A 9,597-nucleotide genomic window follows, 5' to 3' on the forward strand; every position below is an offset into this window, starting at 1 on the left:
GCCTGATACCGGTGACCAGAACCGGTAACGCACTCCCTCACCAGAGCAGGATTAGCCACCCTGGTGCAGTACTTGGCCACAACCTCCTATATGAACACAACAATCAAACCCCGGCCCTCAGTCCCCAGCAGCTGCGAAGCAACTGACCACGGCGGCGGTCAGACCTGCGACGCAGCAGAGGGTGCTAAGAATCCCTGGCTCCGGACAGGGTGCCATTGGAATATGAACCCGCCAACGTTTAACGCTAGAGCGTTATGTAGTGAGGCGAGTCTAGCAGTGCTATTGGAGGAATTAGAGGGCAGTAAATGGGATATAATAAGGCTCAGTGAAGTTAGGAGGCCAAAAGAAGCATATACATTGCTAAAGAGCGGGCACGTCCTGTGCTACCGGGGCGTAGCGGAGAGACGAGAACTAGAAGTCGGATTCCTGATTAATCAGAATATAGCTAGTCACATACAGGAATTCTATAGCATTAACGCGAGGGTGGCAGGTCTTGTTGTGAAACTTAATAAGAGGTACAAATTGAAGGTTGTACAGGTTTACGCCCCTACATCCAGTCATGATGACCAGGAAGTCGAAAGCTTCTATGAAGACGTGGATTTGGTGATGGGTAAAGTCAACATACACTATACTGATGGGCAACTTCAATGCCGAGGTAGGCAAGAAGCAGGCTGGAGATAAGGCAGTGGGGGAATATGGCATAGGCACTAGGAATAGCAGGGAAGAGTTATTAGTAGAGTTTGCGGAACAGAATAATATGCGGATAATGAATACCTTCTTCCGCAAGCGGGATAGCCGAAAGTGGACGTGGAGGAGCCCGAACGGCGAGATTAGAAATGAAATAGACTTCATACTCTGCGCTAACCCTGGCATCATACAAGACGTGGACGTGCTCAGCAAGGTGCGCTGCAGTGACCATAGGATGGTAAGAACTCGAATTAGCCTAGACCTGAGGAGGGAACGGAAGAAACAAGTACATAAGAAGCCGATCAATGCGTTAGCGGTAAGAGGGAAAATAGAGGAATTCCGGATCAAGCTACAGAACAGGTATTCGGCTTTAACTCAGGAAGAGGACCTTAGTGTTGAATCAATGAACGACAATTTTGTGGGCATCATTAAGGAGTGTGCAATAGAAGTCGGTGGTAACTCCGTTAGACAGGATACCAGTAAGCTATCGCAGGAGACGAAAGATCTGATCAAGAAAAGCCAATGTATGAAAGCCTCAACCCTACAGCTAGAATAGAACTGGCAGAACTTTCGAAGTTAATCAACAAGCGTAAGACAGCTGACATAAGGAAGTATAATATGGATAAAATTGAACATGCTCTCAGGAATGGAGGAAGCCTAAAAGCAGTGAAGAAGAAACTAGGAATTGGCAAGAATCAGATGTATGCGTTAAGAGACAAAGCCGGCAATATCATTACTAATATGGATGAGATAGTACAAGTAGCTGAGGAGTTCTATGGAGATTTATACAGTACCAGTGGCACCCACGATGATAATGGAAGAGAGGGTAGTCTAGAGGAATTCGAAATCCCACAGGTAACGCCGGAAGAAGTAAAGAAAGCCTTGGGAGCTATGCAAAGGGGGAAGGCAGCTGGGGAGGGTCAGATAACAGCAGATTTGTTGAAGGATGGTGGGCAGATTGTGCTAGAAAAACTGGCCACCCTGTATACGCAATGCCTCATGACTTCGAGCGTACCGGAATCTTGGAAAAACGCTAATATAATCCTAGTTCATAAGAAAGGGGACTCCAAAGACTTGAAAAATTATAGACCGATCAGCTTACTGTCCGTTGCCTACAAAGTATTTACTAAGGTAATTGCAAATAGAATCAGGAACACCTTAGACTTCCGTCAACCCAAGGAGCAATCAGGATTCCGTAAAGGCTACTCAACAATAGACCGTATTCACACTATCAATCAGGTGATAGAAAAATGTGCGGAGTATAACCAACCTTTATATATAGCTTTCATTGATTACGAGAAAGCGTTTGATTCAGTCGAAACCTCAGCAGTCATGGAGGCATTGCGGAATAAGGGTGTAGACGCGCCGTATGTAAAAATACTGAAAGATATCTATAGCGGCTCCACAGCTACCGTAGTCCTCCATAAAGAAAGCAACAAAATCCCAATAAAGAAAGGCGTCAGGCAGGGAGATACGATCTCTCCAATGCTATTCACAGCGTGTTTACAGGAGGTATTGAGAGACCTGGATTAGGAAGAATTGGGGAATAAGAGTTAATGGAGAATACCTTAGTAACTTGCGATTCGCTGATGATATTGCCTTGCTTAGTAACTCGGGACCAATAGCAATGCATGCTCACTGACCTGGAGAGGCAAAGCCGAAGGGCGAGTCTAAAAATTAATCTCCAGAAAACGAAAGTAAAGTTTAACAGTCTCGGAAGAGAACAGCAGTTTACGATAGGTAGCGAGGCACTGGAAGTGGTAAGGGAATACATCTACTTAGGGCAGGTAGTGACCGCGGATCCAGATCATGATCATAATCACAAGAATAAGAATGGGCTGCGGTGCGTTCAGCAGGCATTCTCAGATCATGAACAGCAGGTTGCCATTATCCCTCAAGAGAAAAGTTTATAACAGCTGTGTCTTACAAGTACTCACGTACGGGGCAGAAACCTGGAGGCTTACGAAAAGGGTCCTACTTAAATTGAGGACAACGCAACGAGCTATGGAAAGAAGAATGATAGGTGTAACGTTAAGGGATAAGAAAAGGGCAGATTGGGTGAGGGAACAAATGCGAGTTAATGATATCTTAGTTGAAATCAAGAAAAAGAAATGGGGGGGGGGGCATGGGTAAGACACGTAATGAGGAGGGAAGATAACCGATGGTCATTAAGAGTTACAGAATGGATTCCAAGGGAAGGGAAGCGTAGCAGAGGGTGGCAGAAAGTTAGGTGGGCGGATGAGATTAAGAAGTTTGCAGGGACAACATGGCTACAATTAGTAGATGACCGCGGTAGTTGGAGAAGTATGGGAGAGGCCTTTGCCCTGCAGTGGGTGTAACCAGGCTGCTGCTGCTGCTGCTGCTGCTGCTGCTGCTGCTGCTGCTGCTGCTGCTGCTGCTGCTGCTGCTGCTGCTGCTGCTGCTGCTGCTGCTGCTGCTGCTGCTGCTGCTGCTGATGATGATGATGATGATGATGATGATGATGATGATGATGATCCAAGCAAGCTCAGACACAGACATACCTGAATGCCTGAGCCGAGTATCTGAGCTGGCTGGTATTGGTCCTGAAATCAGTCACAATAAAGAAATAAAATGAGTAATAATAAAGAAAACTGGAACAAAGATTACTTTGCCCATCTGAAATCCACCCACTGACTCGCGTATCGGAATCCAAGACTGATTCCTTAGATAGCCGCATTAAGGTTAGCAAGGTTGCCATTTTGGCGAGTTGGTACGGTTCCATGATAAAGTAAACGTATAGTGCGAAACTTAGGGTGTCCGCTCTACTCCTCAGTCCTTGCGCTTCGCGCTACCTTCAGTTCATCAATAAGGGTCATTTTTGTCAATAAAGAGAGATCGCTTATACAGAGTGTGATAATGTACGACTGAGAGCATTTCGATAACGGCGCGCAAATACATAATCACGTGATAATTTTTATATTTCGCGGGCTTTTATTATGACGTAGAAAAAATTATTGCGTTATAGGTACGAATTTAAATAATGCTGTGTCATTCTCTTGAGCGCTGTAGTATTTTATCATGGGAAGTATTTCGCTAAGTTTTCTGTAAGTAATTAATCTTGAATAGTTACGCAAACAAAGATAACGCAAAAATTGTGTGATTTGTTTCATACAGGGACTGACGATATTCTTTTACTCGCGTCCTACAACAGAGTAACAAAATGTTTTAATACCTTAGCTAAAGTTAGCTGGAACACCCTGTTTATTCGCAGAACGCGCGGGGCGGTTTAAATTTTTTAAGTATTCATTCTAAGCACCCGCCTTCCTAGCGCCAGCTCTAGATGGTAGTAGAAACTTTTTTTTTTTTTTCGTTTTCGTGTGTGAGACATAAAATCAATCCTTCTTGTATAATAATAAAACAACAAAACATCAAAAAGTCATGTGCGGCACGAGACAGAGGACCAGTACGGAACGCATCGCTTACAAGCCGTCCCATGTATACTCGCAACTAGCCCGGCAGACGGTGCTTGTGTATTGCGCCCTAGCTTGGAAAAGGGAGGGAGGGCTTCCGTAGTTGAATGTACTTCGATCGGAGTCGGATAACATTTACTTTATTGCTTTACTCAAGGCGTTGCACAATATGCCCGAAGAGGCAAATAAAACGCGTTTTCGACCATATTGCTGGGAAAACGCGTAGTTTCTTGCGCAACGAATGCCCCGATCGCGCTCTTTCCCCATCCAGCGGCGCTATAGCCTGAGAGTTGTGCATCGCCGTTGCCGCCGTCGCTCTGCTCTCTGATGACACTTCTCGTGGTCTGGCGTCATCGCTGACCGATGGGTGACAATAGCCGTTATTAGAGTTTCCCTTGCGTCGCGCGGATGGCCGGCAGCAGCGAGAGTTTCATAACGCCAGTCTCGGCGAGCCGTTCTGACCTTGCTCCCGCGAGAGCCATCTCTTCATAATAAAGGGCAGCAGTCTACAAGAGAGGCTTTCTTTCGCCACCACTCCCCCCCGCCTCCCCTTTACGGCTCCGACCACCCCGCGTCACGAAATAATGCGTTTTGTAAGCAGGGAGGTCGCCTCTTTCTCAGCCGGACGCCGGTGTCCTGTGTCCAGTCGAGATGACCCGAGCTCGGGTTGCAAGCTCAATCTCGCTGCTTTGCAAAGATCACCGATTGCCGGGGCTTCCGCGCCGGCGGCTGATCCGATTTCAAGGCTAAGAACATTCAATCGCCGGGCGCGTCGTGCGCGAGCTTCGCCCGGGACACACTTGCGCGCACTTGCGCAGGTTGTATTATAACCTCCCGGCCCTCGCCACTCCTGCTGAATAAGTCAGCGGGGCGAGACTCGTGATACACTTTGTTCGATAATTTGGCGTCGACATGGAAGGACGCGCGCTGAGAGATCAATAAAAAAAGATTGGCTCGGCTTGTTTCCCATCATTATTCTATTATCAATTAAGTGGCGTTATGTGTACTGGTGTAACTCGTCCGCCCGCGCAACGCTTCCTCCGAGTTAATTACGTCTGAAAGAACAGTAACTTATTAAGCACCATTGTTTCGCACCAAAATATGTACGTCCGTCGCGTAGTGCATAACGCGTACTGAAGTCAGAAAACTATCCGCCGCTGTAGCCTGTTACATGGCAATGGCGTTGCGCTGCTAAGCTGGAGTTCGTGAATTCGATCTCGGCCGCGGTGGCCTCGTTTCGATGGGGGCGAAATGCAAGAACGCTCGTGTAACCCCAGGGGCTCAAACTTAATCTGCATTCTCCCACTACCGCGTGCCTCATAAATCATATCGTGGTTCTGGGACAAAAACCGCACAATTTATTTTTATTTTTAGTCGGGAAAATATGAGTATACGAAAGCTTGCACTTATTACACAAATACTGCATAGCTCTACTTAGCGTACCAGAGCTTGATATGACAAAGAGCGAGTGGAGAAGGGGCAGGGGAGGAGAGGGTAGTGTCGTAAAAATATCGAGAAAGTAGACGCTGACGCACACTGCCGGGTGGTGTTACATGCGATGAACGTCAGCGTCTTCGAAGAAATGCCAAATCAGCTGCGACACGTGTAGCTGCAGCTCGGCACTTGATGGGAAACCCGAACTGCGCTCCACGGTTAGGAGGAAATGCCTAGCGCCTAATGCTTCCGAGCAACGTCTTCGGCCCTTCCTCTCACCAGAGCCCACGGGTAGACCGAGTTTGTTCGGAATTTATTAGACAAACCATTATCGAATAAAGTGCTGTCGAGACATTCGGAAACAGTGAATTTTCATTTTTTTGCGCTTCTTTGAAAGCTGTCGAAATAGCAACGAGCAAGCAGAAGAAGGGCCACTGAAGCAGAACCTCGGTGCACCGTTCTCCCTTGCTTGGTATCTCATTGCAATGATCTGTGGCTATACAATTACCTAGCTGCTATCTCTAGAAGAACATCATGTGCAGTTGAAAAGAATGGGTGCAAAAAAAGGAGGGGAGGGTGATTGGACAGGTCCTGCTATCATCGATGGCAGCGAGGTTTTGATTCGGTGGCCCTTTATAAGTTTTTCTCTATTTATTTAAGCCGGCTTGAAACACTGTGTGTGCGATGCCTAGTTAGTGTGTCTCTATAGTTCAGTGAGGAATAGACGCATCATTTACAATGTGGACGAGTTGGTTCGCTTTTATTAGAGTTGCTTAAGTTGCTGTTTGGGGCTCGTTACCTCGCATTCGGCCATTGGTGACCCTTTAGGAAAGCATTTACAACGACCACACTGCTTGCAATATAAAACGTAGAAGGCGAATTTCTAGCAACGGCCACATTAGATTTAAAGAAATGTTCGCCCGAAAATTCTCAAATTCTAACAATTACGTTAATATACAATTATTATGTTAAGTAAACTATATTATTACATCTCTGCAACATCGGCACTAAAATCATTTGTCGCTCCTGCAAGTGCTTCGCGAATGCTACGAGCACTGATATATATATATATATATATATATATATATATATATATATATATATATATATATATATATATATATATATATATATTTAAAATACCTTGCAGGCCCTATGCGGGCATTGTGTAAGGGGGGGGTACAAAATCAAGGGGGAAAAGAAAGAGTAAACAGCCTTCTAAAGTGTAATACAAAAGATACACCTCAATGCAGGGCTCATTACTACCAAAAACATGTAAAAGGAACAACTGAAGTAATGAAAGGCCAAAAAGGTACGCTTAAGGAAATAACACGAGTAAAACTCAACGTAAGGTACTAATACTATAAAGTAAAATACACGAAAAATGAACATATCAGGGAGTACAATTCTTGAAGGGATATTTAGGGAAATAGACGCAAAAAAGCTCTAATATATACAAGGCATACAAGTGAACACGTGGCGCAGCATAAAATAGCAATTCGTAGGAGCGAGATAGCAATGCATCAATAAAAAAAAAATCACAAGAAGTTCGAAGCACATTGCCAAGGGTAAGAAACAAGATAAAGTGATTTGTAAGTGCTATTATGAAAAATGCTCGTGTAGGAGATGACGAAATTTTTCTTGATCTGACTCGGAAGCAATGTGATCAGGCCGATTGTTCCACAAGCGAATGGCCGTAGGGAGCGCGGAAAAGTTAAAAGCATGTGTCGTACCGTACATGCGCGCAAAACTAAAGTGGTTTTTAATCGGCGGGATGTGTTCGAGGCGATCTGGATATGTAGTGTGGATTGTGTGGCATTGTAAACATATTTGTGAAACAGGGATAACAGAGCGATATTACGGCGAAGAACTAAAGGCTGTATGGAATGATCGAGTTTCATTTGCGTTACGCTGGAGTGATGGCTATAATTACGTGTAATGAAACGGGCAGCTCGGTTTTGGACTGATTCAAGCATGTCGATTAAGTATGTAGGATGCGGGGACCAAATGGATGATGCATACTCGAGCTGTGGACGAACAAATGTCTGATAAGCCAATTTGCGAATGTTGGAAGGTGAATTACCCAGATTATGACGTAGGTAACCTAAAGTCCTTGAAGCTTTTGCGCAAACGGCTGCAATGTGGTCTGTCCAGGAGAGGTTTTCGGTTAGGTGAACACCCAAATATTTATACGATACTGTATATATATATATATATATATATATATATATATATATATATATATACATATATCGGCAATTTTCACAGGAGCGCTTTGAAGCGATTGTCTTTGTATTCCCTTCCAGTGTGCGTTGTCGTTTTGTTTCCCCAATTTTCCTCATCAGCAATTAACAGAGACCCGACGCAAAATGTTTGTCATGTACCGTGGTGGTCCAGCCAGCTTAGGATTTGGAGCAACTTTTGGAGTAGTAAAAATATTATTCCGGAGAAGTTTAGGAGCAGAGAAATTGGTCTTTTTCGAGCACTTGGAGTAGTACAGCAGTCATCTGTAGCCATTAGGCGAATTTTACTACTTTTTTTTTTTCTGTAGCGCAAGTAGCACAAGGACGTAGAAGAAAGACAGAGACACATACAGGCGCCTGTGTGTGCCTCTATTTTTATTCTACTTTCTTGTGCCATTTCCGCTAGAGGAAGAAACTGCAAAATGTTACACCAACAAACCCAAATACCTACACTGACGGTTGTTATTACTGTGCAATCAGTAAGTGCTGCTCAACAGTGAAGCAAGACACGAAGTACAATGGTTCAAATCGCCACAGGCAAGTCCGAAATAGCTCTTAAGGCCTGCCAGTACACTTATTAGGCGTATCGGTGCTCGTACTATGACAGGAGACGGCGGGTGCAGGCGTGTATAATTAAGGAATGCATAGTGTCCTGTCACAATTGCCTCTTCCCCCCCTTTAATATGCTTCACCGCATAGTATTATTGTACTGAGGCGAAGCTAACTTTCTGAAACCGGCATTATGCTTTTCGAGCACCGAAGCCACTGGGATTACAACGGCGGAGACGGCGCCATCGCTAACAGCGGCGAATTGTTTTAGTGAAAAACATGGCACAGAACAGCAACAAGCTCGGTAGCGAACGTTGAAGTAGTTAGGCCTAGCGTTGCCGCAGTGGTGGCTACGGCTGCTAGCGGATCTGTGTGCGAAAGCGCCTATTCGAGGCGGCGAGATAATCCAAATGGCGGCGGTGGTAGCTTCTATGAACGACGTTTCGGACCTACGGTCATGGCGAAAAGTTTGGAGAATCGGACGGCGAAGGGTCCTTGCATCCGAAATTGACTCTATGGGTTACCCTGGCGGTGCCGCGTAGGCGTCTGAATTATTGGCCATGTCCGAAAAATCGGGAGTACCGAAAATAGGTCGTTGACTGTACTTGCATAACCCTACTGAACACATTGCATTGGCATCATAAAAATGCGAAAATAGCGCCCTTTTGCGCAGTTGATGCAAAATGGCACTTGAGTGGGCGCAGCCAGGAGCAGGCAAGTCAAATTGTAGCAAAATGGTGCAAATTGCGCAGTTGGACCACCACTGCAATGTAGCTAGCTTTGTGATTCAGCTAACGAATGAACATACAGAAACGTCGACTTAATGCACCCATAACAGCTATCCCCCTCCGCCCACACAAACGTAGGAAAAAATATATGAAATCTGTTCCTAAGCTGGAACTTGAGTCACTCCATAGCCGGTTGAAACACTCCAACGTCGAGGCGCTCCACACGCTAGTGTGTACATAGTTATGTCTCTGTGTTGGGGCATTCAGGACGGAGGTGTTTCGACTCCTCCTGAACTTCTAAAATTATGTGGGCTTAGCTTCTGAGGGGTGACGTTTAGCAAACTGCTTTGTGTCGTCGGGGCGGGAGGGCCAGTGATAATAATAATATTTGGGGTTTTACGTGCCAAAACCACTTTCTGATTATGAGGCACGCCGTAGTGGAGGACTCCGGAAATTTTGACCACCTGGGGTTCTTTAACGTGCACCTAAATCTAAGCACACGGGTGTTTTCGCATTTCGCCCCCA

Source organism: Dermacentor variabilis, chromosome 1 (assembly GCF_050947875.1).
Source record: "Dermacentor variabilis isolate Ectoservices chromosome 1, ASM5094787v1, whole genome shotgun sequence".
Classification (NCBI taxonomy): Eukaryota; Metazoa; Arthropoda; class Arachnida; order Ixodida; family Ixodidae; genus Dermacentor; species Dermacentor variabilis.